Source organism: Convolutriloba macropyga, chromosome 14, assembly GCF_964194025.1.
Source record: "Convolutriloba macropyga chromosome 14, txConMacr16.3, whole genome shotgun sequence".
NCBI lineage: Eukaryota > Metazoa > Xenacoelomorpha > Acoela > Convolutidae > Convolutriloba > Convolutriloba macropyga.
Genome location: NC_134481.1, coordinates 39,434,255 through 39,447,065, shown reverse-complemented (window position 1 = coordinate 39,447,065; position 12,811 = coordinate 39,434,255). Strand labels below are relative to the sequence as shown.

Genomic DNA, 12,811 nt, shown 5'->3' with positions numbered 1-12,811 from the left:
TTACACTTTTGCATTAAAAAAGTCATAGCATTCTGTCTATCGGTTGCCCGCTCACCTATTCTCATGGTATCTAGAGAAATGAATTGAAAAAAAATTAGCTTTCAGATATCAAATTTTGAAAAAATTTGAAAATAAGCCCGCCAAAACCGACCAATCAGGTTGCAGCATTTTAAAATTTCAAAATTGGCGCGCAAAGTATTCCATGGTCTACGTTTCGGTGAAACCCGAGAAACCATTATCTGTTCTTTCGTCTCTCAAATTTAATTGTTATTACTCAAGCTGAAGTTTTTGTTGCTACTCAAACTACATTACTCAAAAATGGTGTACCTTTGCCGTTATTGCGATTCTTCAGTCAGTACAGCTAGCAATCGGACTAGACATGAGCATCATTTCCACCCGGATGAACTTGGTTTACCCACTTACCAGTGTTCATTATGTGAATTTACTTCGCGAAAAATCTCAAATCTCGAGCAACACATGACCGAGCACTCGCGATTCACCAACTGTTGCCGCAGTTGTCATCTTGGGTTAAATGACTCTCACTTTTATGCTCAGCATATGAACTCTATGCACTCTCTACCCGTATTTGGCGAAGAGTTTGAACCAAGAGATACGCCGACTGAAAGTGCGTTCAACGGTCTCTTGCGATCATTTGAAACAACTGACGAAGATGAAGCACGTGATCTTGAAAACTTCTTGCGTGCTCAAAAACCCACAATCGACAGCCTCATAAGTGAGCAGTTTTGCCATGGGCCACAAAAGGTTCAGTTGTGTGCGAAACTACAGCTTATAAAGTACAATAACGACCGGCCACTTAATGCAGATGATGAGCGCATCAAAATATACGCCAACTCACTTATGACTCCAGTCTACGCAAACGGTCTCTCTATTGCAGCCTACTGGGGAATGGTCGAAAAAATGATGAGCGTTTTAACGACATTAGCGTCGATGGGTAGTGGGTGGGTACTGGAAAAAGTGCTGAAAGTTGATGTGAAATTCGCACGTTTCAGACCAATTCGCGGCTCGTCCTATATTGCATTGCCAACTAAAATTGCCAATCAACATTAGAAATCTGATTGGCAACATTAGAAATCTGAGGTCTGCTCAACGTTAGAAATCATCACGACCATGCTCGTGAAAATTTAGCCAGTCGTTGGGGCATTCAATTGTCGCCCACATCACCTGCAAGTTCTTCAGGACAACGCTTAGCAGCAACTCCGCTGAGTTACCCTAGCGCTACAACAACGCCTCAGAGCACAAGCCCTTCGTTTTTTGAAGCACTCAGTAGAGATCAAGTTCCTTGAATATTTGGAATTGGAAAGACAAGCCAAGAAACACCAGATACTACAAAGCTTTCAGAGGCAAACTTTGAATCGCCAGAAACACCAGTTCCAGAGAGCGATGGAGAGGAAAGTACTATCACTCCAAACAAATTGGAGACGCCAAAAGTATGCATAGCACCTAAAAAAGAAAGTCGGACTCCTCTCTCTCGGTGCTTTTTGAAGAATAACCTTTTTATCAGCATCACTTTCTCTGCATGATTATAGAGCTTCCCATAATTTATTTTTGTTGTGTATTTATAAGCGTTTATTTTACACATGAAAAAATTTAAAAGGTTTTGGTTTTTCTCAAATTGAACATGTTTGAACTTGTTCTCTGTCTTTTAAATTAGCCCATAAGCAAGACCCTAGGACAGTTTTAGCCAATGGAATTCACGTTTAGAGTTTTAGGTACCCACTTTTGTTCAACTATACTCGTACATGGAGTGCTTTAATTTGGATTTTACAAAGTTATTCAACGTACAAACAGTAAAAATTAGTTGCTTCAGCATATTAAATAAAACAAGAAAAACAAAATCTTTTAAGTTTTTCTCTGGTTACTCATTACTTTGCATATAATTCTTCGTTTGCAGTGTTGAATAGCAAATAATACTGTCAACTTATCCCTAATAAGCACTGTTATAAAACAATTAAAAAAATTCGCAAAACAAAATTTCTTTGAATGAAAAACCAACAATTCGTCATAAGATTTTTAAAAACATTTTTGGGATGGATGGATAGGGGTCTTGATGTAAAACGTAACAATGCTACTCACTCGTTTTGAAATAAAACTGACAGAAAAGGCACTAATAATATATTAAAAGAGCCGAAAAAAGTGTAAAATTCAGGCCGAAACCTTGAAGTTGTACTAATTATACATCAAATGACAATACTATTGAAAACACTGTAAAAGAAGGATTTGCTATCATCAACTAAATGCCAACGGGCTGTTCCGAAGCTAAAAAAGAAGATGTTTGAGAAAAAGTTTTTGAGAAAAACAATTAAAAACGCTTTTTTTGCTGTTTTTCGACATATTAACAGTGACATTTGACCCAAAAAAAGTGGGCTCCAAAAAATAGTTGGGATGAAAAGGAGTGTTTCATTGGCATCCGCACACAATGAGCTACAAAAACTGTCATCACTCGTCAAATTTAGACAAATAATTAATGAGTTAATTAGCCCTTAATTAAGAGCTAATTAGCGCTTAATTAGCCAAATTTTTAATAAACTAAAAAAATTGAATTTTTTGCAGATTTGTAATGCCCTTGCTATGCTTGACAAGTTTGCTCATAAGCATCGAGGTCGAAAAACTGCTCCTTCACCGATTTCCAAAACATCTGGCCATTCATGTCCCATTAACATCTGGCATTAATTCGAACATCAACTACCTGATGAAAAGGAATTAGAACCCTGTTTTTTGCAGTTTTGGACTCCCCGATGACATCATGTGAAGTTCTATTCTAAGACCTGTCATCGAAAAATGCTTTCAAAGAAAAAACATGTGTAACTGTCATGTAATTGTCATGTTTTGACAATTTACGAATTGATTGACAGAAAAAACTAACTTTTTTTCTGATGATGCTGGAGCAGTTTTTTCAACGCGGTCCTACGTCTCATGACGCCACAAGCATTTTTCATTCCCACAAATTTTGCTTAGCGTTGCTATAACATCACTTTCAGACAGTAGTCAAACAACGCCCTCATGTTTAATTGCAAACCAATTACACTTTTGCATTAAAAAAATCATAGCATTGTGTCTATCGGTTGCCCGCTCACCTATTCTCATGGTATCTAGAGAAATGAATTGAAAAAAAATTAGCTTTCAGATATCAAATTTTGAAAAAATTTGAAAATAAGCCCGCCAAAACCGACCAATCAGGTTGCAGCATTTTAAAATTTCAAAATTGGCGCGCAAAGTATTCCATGGTCTACGTTTCGGTGAAACCCGAGAAACCATTATCTGTTCTTTCGTCTCTCAAATTGAATTGTTATTACTCAAGCTTAAGCTTTTGTTGCTACCCAAATTACATTACTCAAAAATGGTGTACCTTTGCCGTTATTGCGATTCTTCAGTCAGTACAGCTAGCAATCGGACTAGACATGAGCATCATTTCCACCCGGATGAACTTGGTTTACCCACTTAACCAGTGTTCATTATGTGAATTTACTTCGCGAAAAATCTCAAATCTCGAGCAACACATGAGGACCGAGCACTCGCGATTCACCAACTGTTGCCGCAGTTGTCATCTTGGGTTTAATGACTCTCACTTTTATGCTCAGCATATGAACTCTATGCACTCTCTACCCGTATTTGGCGGAGTTTGAACCAAGAGATACGCCGACTGAAAGTGCGTTCAACGGTCTCTTGCGATCATTTGAAACAACTGACGAAGATGAAGCACGTGATCTTGAAAACTTCTTGCGTGCTCAAAAACCCAGAATCGACAGCCTCATAAGTGAGCAGTTTTGGCATTGGCCACAAAAGGTTCAGTTGTGTGCGAAACAACAGCTTATAAAGTACAATAACGACCGGCCACGTAATGCAGATGATGAGCGCATCGAAATATACGCCAACTCACTTATGACTCCAGTCTAAGCAAACGGTCTCACTATTGCAACCTACTGGGGAATGGTCGAAAAAATGATGAGCGTTTTAACGACATTAGCGTCGATGGGTAGTGGGTGGGTACTTGAAAAAGTGCTGAACGTTGATGTGAAATTCGCACGTTTCAGACCAATTCGCGGCTCGTCCTATATTGCATTGCCAACTAAAATTGCCAATCAACATTAGAAATCTGATTGACAAAATTAGAAATCTGAGGTCTGCTCAACATTAGAAATCATCAAGACCAGCAGCGCTTCAGATATAGCTATGTAGCAGCATATGTTCATCATGGAATAGGTCTGGACAGAGTTGATCAGAAGTGAGCAGTTTTGCCATGGGCCACAAAAGGTTCAGTTGTGTGCGAAACAACAGCTTATAAAGTACAATAACGACCGGCCACGTAATGCAGATGATGAGCGCATCGAAATATACGCCAACTCACTTATGACTCCAGTCTAAGCAAACGGTCTCACTATTGCAACCTACTGGGGAATGGTCGAAAAAATGATGAGCGTTTTAACGACATTAGCGTCGATGGGTAGTGGGTGGGTACTTGAAAAAGTGCTGAACGTTGATGTGAAATTCGCACGTTTCAGACCAATTCGCGGCTCGTCCTATATTGCATTGCCAACTAAAATTGCCAATCAACATTAGAAATCTGATTGACAAAATTAGAAATCTGAGGTCTGCTCAACATTAGAAATCATCAAGACCAGCAGCGCTTCAGATATAGCCATGTAGCAGCATATGTTCATCATGGAATAGGTCTGGACAGAGTTGATCAGAAGTGAGCAGTTTTGCCATGGGCCACAAAAGGTTCAGTTGTGTGCGAAACAACAGCTTATAAAGTACAATAACGACCGGCCACGTAATGCAGATGATGAGCGCATCGAAATATACGCCAACTCACTTATGACTCCAGTCTACGCAAACGGTCTCACTATTGCAGCCTACTGGGGAATGGTCGAAAATGATGAGCGTTTTAACGACATTGGCGTCGATGGGTAGTGGGTGGGTACTGGAAAAAGTGCTGAAAGTTGATGTGAAATTCGCACGTTTCAGACCAATTCGCGGCTCGTCCTATTTGCATTGCCAACTAAAATTGCCAATCAACATTAGAAATCTGATTGGCAACATTAGAAATCTGAGGTCTGCTCAACATTAGAAATCATCAAGACCAGCAGCGCTTCAGATATAGCTATGTAGCAGCATATGTTCATCATGGAATAAGTCTGGACAGAGTTGATCAGAACTACCAAACCGCCAAAACATCACCAACCACTTACAATCAACCTGGAATTCATCAACCCGTAGGTGATTTCGATATGTCTATGGGCTTTGAGGATATTCCTGCATTCGAAAAACTGAATGATGTTCAAGTTAATGTGATGTTCAAGTTAAGTTTTGGCTACGAAAACAGGCAACTTTTTCCTCTCAAAATTTTGTCAAACGAATCTGAATTTGTAATGGATTTACTTTTGCTGTACGATGACGATCATCACCACTATGTACTGATTACTCACCTTGTAAAAATCGTTTGCTACGTACGATGTATTGACTTTCGTTATTGTTATCGGATCTGTCGAAATTGCTTTTGGATATGTCGAGACGGCCTCGAAAGTTACAATGTGCACATGATTAACTGTGGCAACAACGCTCCCGCAGTTATTCACATGCCTTCAAGCGATCAAAATTCATACCAATTTGCAAACCTCTGCAACTTGGTTCGTGCTTTAGTAATATACTTCGACTTTGAGTCCTTTCTTAGACCCGTGTCAGGATGCAGAGGACCTAGTAGCAGAGCATTTACACAAGTAAAGGAGATTCATGAACTGTGTGGGTTTGCGTTAACAGTAATTGATCACCACTCTAGCAAACCAATTTTTTACCAAGTGGACAGTTCTGAGGACTGTATGGCTAGTTTTGTGAAATTGCTACAATCTTGCAAGAGACATCCACAAGCAAAAGAGAAAATATCCATTTTTCAAAGGCGACAGGCGAAGTTTGGACAAATCTCAAGCTACACAATGCTGGATATGTCGGATGGGCGCATGAAAAAGCAACCGAGCAAGGAGAAACATCAATTTCATTCCTGTCGTAGGTCATAATATATAAAATTACTATACACCACATTTCCCTAGCTCTGAACAACTGTGAACCAACAACGACCATCAGCGTCATACCAGCCACGGACAAAAAATACATATCTATGACCTATGGTGTGCTCATTGACACATTTGTTAATGAAAAAGGGACAACGGTGAAGGTGTATGAATATCTACGGTTCATCGACTCCTTCAAAATGATGAATAGCTCACTTGAAAAACTCGTAGAAATACTCCCGGAGAATCAATTTGAAATAATGAAGTCAATGTTTCCGACGGTCTCCGGTGAAAATATTCAGCTGCTAAAACAGAAGGGCTACTATCCCTATTCGTATATGAGTAGTCGTGCCAAGTTCTCTGACACACAACTACCACCACTAGAAAACTGGGGAAACACCTTAGACGGTGGCAATGTGAATATTACAGAAAGTAATTTAGCTCATGCAAGCAGGATGTGGGAAATTCTTGGCTGTGGAACACTTCACGATTACCACGACGCTTACTTAAAATTAGACTGTGCACTATTGGCCTGCGTCTGTGATTTTCAGAGAGAATTGAGTTTTGCTACCTATAAGTTGGACTGCATGCACTTTTTTGCTTTACCCAATATGGCCAAAGAGGCTTCATTGAGGATCTGCAAAGCAAATGTCGAGTTATTGACAGAGCGAGAACACCTAGATATAATCGAGCCTGCAATCCGCGGTGGGGTCACATCTGTCTACGAAAACCGGCGCTTCATTGCTAATAACCAATACATTCCAGACTACAATAGCAAAGAAGATAATCAGTTCGGTTTCTGTGTTGATGCGAACAATTTATACGGAGGAGTGATGCAATTTGAAAAACTCCCCCTCTCAGAGTTTGCATTCAACACAGAAGTTACAATTCAAGAGGTCCTAGACACACCCGACAACGCCAGCGTGGGATATTTTGTGGAGGTCGATCTTTCATACCCACCAGGATTGCATGATGAGCACCGGGGTTTCCCCCTGGGCCCACCAAGGACATTGTTGAAGAGGAGTGGTTGGGAGAGTATCAACTTAACTTAAAAGAGCAACACAGCCTGCCCACATCAAAATTGAAGAAATTATTACAAACGTTTTTTGACAAGGAGAGATATGTGGTTCACTACAAATTGCTGAAACTGTATATTGAACTTGGACTTGTAATCAAAGAAGTGCATAGAGTGCTGCAGTTCCGCCAAGAAAGCTGGCTATCACCATATATAACGTTAAACAGTGAAAAACGACAAGTCGCAGCTAATAAGTTTGAGGAGAACTTTTACAATTTAATGAACAACGCTGTATACGGCAAGAACTGCGAATCTAAGCGACGCCGCTGTAAAATTACAATGACGCGTACTGCTGAAAAAGTGCTGAACGTAGTGTCTAAGTTTGAGTTTGACCGCTACATGATATTCGGTGAAAACATGGCTGCTTTGACCACACGCCCAAAATCTATCTTTTGGAACACTCCGACTATTGTGGGAGCCACTATCTCGTCATGCGTCCAAACTTCAATTGTCGCCTATTATATAGTGATACGGACAGCCTCATATTCTGTTCAAAGTCCAGACTTCTACTAGCTATTATCAGAAAAGCCGCAATCAGTTCTGCGCCATTTCGATTTTTCAAACTACCCGCCTGACCATTTCTTGTTTAATGCCAGTAACAAGAAAGTAGTCCTTAAATTTAAGGATGAATTCGCCGGCGACTACATTATCGAATTCATCTGCTTAAAGCCAAAGCTATACTCCATTCTGTCAACAAGTAAGTTTTCTCTCTGAAATCAATAATATTAGTCTATAAATGTATATAGTTGGTTAGTAAACATCTGGAAGTTGTTAGTTTGTCTTGTTATTATATAGGGGGTTAGTAATTAAAATAGCGCCTATTTTTTTCTCATTTTCTATCTTTTCAGGTTGTAGAAAACTCTCAGCAAAAGGAGTGACGAAGGCTGCGCAACAACATCTATGGCACGCAGACTTTGTGAATACCCTGCTGTCAAGCAACAGTGTACGTGCAGAGAACACCCGGATTGTTCTGACCACCACTCGTTGCGCACAGTAACTACAAACAAAATCTGCCTGTCAGCGTTTGATAAACGCTACATACTACCCGATGGCATAAAAACCCCCCCTTTTGGTCACTATGAACTGGGCGATTATGCTATAGATAAAATAAATTGGAGCGACAACGATGTGGAGTGGGATTATGGAAATTCTGGCGATTTTAGTGACTTACAGCTTAGTTCGAGTCCTGAGTGGGATAACAGTTTCGTTGTGCCAAAACGCCAGCGTGGGATATTTTGTGGAGGTCGATCTTTCATACCCACCAGGATTGCATGACGATCACCGGGATTTCCCCTTGGGCCCACCAAGGACATTGTTGAAGAGGAGTGGTTGGGAGAGTATCAACTTAACTTAAAAGAGCAACACAGCCTGCCCACATCAAAAGTGAAGAAATTATTACAAACGTTTTTTGATAAGGAGAGATATGTGGTTCACTACAAATTGCTGAAACTGTATATTGAACTTGGACTTGTAATCAAAGAAGTGCATAGAGTGCTGCAGTTCCGCCAAGAAGGCTGGCTATCACCATATATAACGTTAAACAGTGAAAAACGGCAAGTCGCAGCTAATATGTTCGAGGAGAACTTTTACAAGTTAATGAACAACGCTGTATACGGCAAGAACTGCGAATCTAAGCGACGCCGCTGTAAAATTACAATGACGCGTAATGCTGAACAAGTGCTGAACGTAGTGTCTAAGTTTGAGTTTGACCGCTACATGATATTCGGTGAAAACATGGCTGCTTTGACCACACGCCCAAAATCTATCTTTTGGAACACTCCGACTATTGTGGGAGCCACTATCTTGTCATGCGTCCAAACTTCAACTGTCGCCTATTATATAGTGATACGGACAACCTCATATTCTGTTCAAAGTCCAGACTTCTACAAGCTATTATCAGAAAAGCCGCAATCAGTTCTGAGCCATTTCGATTTTTCAAACTACCCGTCTGACCATTTCTTGTTTAATGCCAGTAACAAGAAAGTAGTCCTTAAATTTAAGGATGAATTCGCCGGCGACTACATTCATCTGCTTAAAGCCAAAGCTATACTCCATTCTGTCAAAAAGTAAGTTTATTCTCTTTGAAATCAATAATATTAGTCTTCCTATAAATGTATATAGTTGGTTAGTAAACATCTGGAAGTTGTTAGTTTGTATTGTTATTATATAGGGGGTTAGTAATTAAAATAGCGCCTATTTTCTCATTTTCTATCTTTTCAGGTTGTAGAAAACTCTCAGCAAAAGGAGTGACGAAGGCTGCGCAACAACATCTACGGCACGCAGACTTTGTGAATACCCTGCTGTCAAGCAACAGTGTACGTGCAGAGAACACCCGGATTGTTCTGACCACCACTCGTTGCGCACAGTAACTACAAACAAAATCTGCCTGTCAGCGTTTGATAAACGCTACATACTACCCGATGGCATAAAAACCCCCCCTTTTGGTCACTATGAACTGGGCGATTATGCTATAGATAAAATAAATTGGAGCGACAACGATGTGGAGTGGGATTATGGAAATTCTGGCGATTTTAGTGACTTACAGTTTAGTTCGAGTCCTGAGTGGGATAACAGTTTCGTTGTGCCAAAACGCCAGCGTGGGATATTTTGTGGAGGTCGATCTTTCATACCCACCAGGATTGCATGACGATCACCGGGATTTCCCCTTGGGCCCACCAAGGACATTGTTGAAGAGGAGTGGTTGGGAGAGTATCAACTTAACTTAAAAGAGCAACACAGCCTGCCCACATCAAAAGTGAAGAAATTATTACAAACGTTTTTTGATAAGGAGAGATATGTGGTTCACTACAAATTGCTGAAACTGTATATTGAACTTGGACTTGTAATCAAAGAAGTGCATAGAGTGCTGCAGTTCCGCCAAGAAGGCTGGCTATCACCATATATAACGTTAAACAGTGAAAAACGGCAAGTCGCAGCTAATATGTTCGAGGAGAACTTTTACAAGTTAATGAACAACGCTGTATACGGCAAGAACTGCGAATCTAAGCGACGCCGCTGTAAAATTACAATGACGCGTAATGCTGAACAAGTGCTGAACGTAGTGTCTAAGTTTGAGTTTGACCGCTACATGATATTCGGTGAAAACATGGCTGCTTTGACCACACGCCCAAAATCTATCTTTTGGAACACTCCGACTATTGTGGGAGCCACTATCTTGTCATGCGTCCAAACTTCAACTGTCGCCTATTATATAGTGATACGGACAACCTCATATTCTGTTCAAAGTCCAGACTTCTACAAGCTATTATCAGAAAAGCCGCAATCAGTTCTGAGCCATTTCGATTTTTCAAACTACCCGTCTGACCATTTCTTGTTTAATGCCAGTAACAAGAAAGTAGTCCTTAAATTTAAGGATGAATTCGCCGGCGACTACATTCATCTGCTTAAAGCCAAAGCTATACTCCATTCTGTCAAAAAGTAAGTTTATTCTCTTTGAAATCAATAATATTAGTCTTCCTATAAATGTATATAGTTGGTTAGTAAACATCTGGAAGTTGTTAGTTTGTATTGTTATTATATAGGGGGTTAGTAATTAAAATAGCGCCTATTTTCTCATTTTCTATCTTTTCAGGTTGTAGAAAACTCTCAGCAAAAGGAGTGACGAAGGCTGCGCAACAACATCTACGGCACGCAGACTTTGTGAATACCCTGCTGTCAAGCAACAGTGTACGTGCAGAGAACACCCGGATTGTTCTGACCACCACTCGTTGCGCACAGTAACTACAAACAAAATCTGCCTGTCAGCGTTTGATAAACGCTACATACTACCCGATGGCATAAAAACCCCCCCTTTTGGTCACTATGAACTGGGCGATTATGCTATAGATAAAATAAATTGGAGCGACAACGATGTGGAGTGGGATTATGGAAATTCTGGCGATTTTAGTGACTTACAGTTTAGTTCGAGTCCTGAGTGGGATAACAGTTTCGTTGTGCCAAAACGCCAGCGTGGGATATTTTGTGGAGGTCGATCTTTCATACCCACCAGGATTGCATGACGATCACCGGGATTTCCCCTTGGGCCCACCAAGGACATTGTTGAAGAGGAGTGGTTGGGAGAGTATCAACTTAACTTAAAAGAGCAACACAGCTTGCCCACATCAAAAGTGAAGAAATTATTACAAACGTTTTTTGATAAGGAGAGATATGTGGTTCACTACAAATTGCTGAAACTGTATATTGAACTTGGACTTGTAATCAAAGAAGTGCATAGAGTGCTGCAGTTCCGCCAAGAAGGCTGGCTATCACCATATATAACGTTAAACAGTGAAAAACGGCAAGTCGCAGCTAATATGTTCGAGGAGAACTTTTACAAGTTAATGAACAACGCTGTATACGGCAAGAACTGCGAATCTAAGCGACGCCGCTGTAAAATTACAATGACGCGTAATGCTGAACAAGTGCTGAACGTAGTGTCTAAGTTTGAGTTTGACCGCTACATGATATTCGGTGAAAACATGGCTGCTTTGACCACACGCCCAAAATCTATCTTTTGGAACACTCCGACTATTGTGGGAGCCACTATCTTGTCATGCGTCCAAACTTCAACTGTCGCCTATTATATAGTGATACGGACAACCTCATATTCTGTTCAAAGTCCAGACTTCTACAAGCTATTATCAGAAAAGCCGCAATCAGTTCTGAGCCATTTCGATTTTTCAAACTACCCGTCTGACCATTTCTTGTTTAATGCCAGTAACAAGAAAGTAGTCCTTAAATTTAAGGATGAATTCGCCGGCGACTACATTCATCTGCTTAAAGCCAAAGCTATACTCCATTCTGTCAAAAAGTAAGTTTATTCTCTTTGAAATCAATAATATTAGTCTTCCTATAAATGTATATAGTTGGTTAGTAAACATCTGGAAGTTGTTAGTTTGTATTGTTATTATATAGGGGGTTAGTAATTAAAATAGCGCCTATTTTCTCATTTTCTATCTTTTCAGGTTGTAGAAAACTCTCAGCAAAAGGAGTGACGAAGGCTGCGCAACAACATCTACGGCACGCAGACTTTGTGAATACCCTGCTGTCAAGCAACAGTGTACGTGCAGAGAACACCCGGATTGTTCTGACCACCACTCGTTGCGCACAGTAACTACAAACAAAATCTGCCTGTCAGCGTTTGATAAACGCTACATACTACCCGATGGCATAAAAACCCCCCCTTTTGGTCACTATGAACTGGGCGATTATGCTATAGATAAAATAAATTGGAGCGACAACGATGTGGAGTGGGATTATGGAAATTCTGGCGATTTTAGTGACTTACAGTTTAGTTCGAGTCCTGAGTGGGATAACAGTTTCGTTGTGCCAAAACGCCAGCGTGGGATATTTTGTGGAGGTCGATCTTTCATACCCACCAGGATTGCATGACGATCACCGGGATTTCCCCTTGGGCCCACCAAGGACATTGTTGAAGAGGATTGGTTGGGAGAGTATCAACTTAACTTAAAAGAGCAACACAGCCTGCCCACATCAAAAGTGAAGAAATTATTACAAACGTTTTTTGATAAGGAGAGATATGTGGTTCACTACAAATTGCTGAAACTGTATATTGAACTTGGACTTGTAATCAAAGAAGTGCTTAGAGTGCTGCAGTTCCGCCAAGAAAGCTGGCTATCACCATATATAACGTTAAACAGTGAAAAACGACAAGTCGCAGCTAATAAGTTCGAGGAGAACTTTTACAATT

At 40.4% G+C, this 12,811-nt stretch overlaps 2 protein-coding genes across 2 annotated transcripts in view; both read left to right on the top strand.

The window, feature by feature from the left end:
• Positions 1-12,811, top strand: part of LOC142353219 (uncharacterized) — a 511,758-nt gene that overhangs the window by 300,186 nt on the left and 198,761 nt on the right. The window lies entirely within an intron of this gene.
• The window catches only part of LOC142352982 (uncharacterized), a 63,978-nt gene that overhangs the window by 21,044 nt on the left and 30,123 nt on the right, over positions 1-12,811 (top strand). The window lies entirely within an intron of this gene.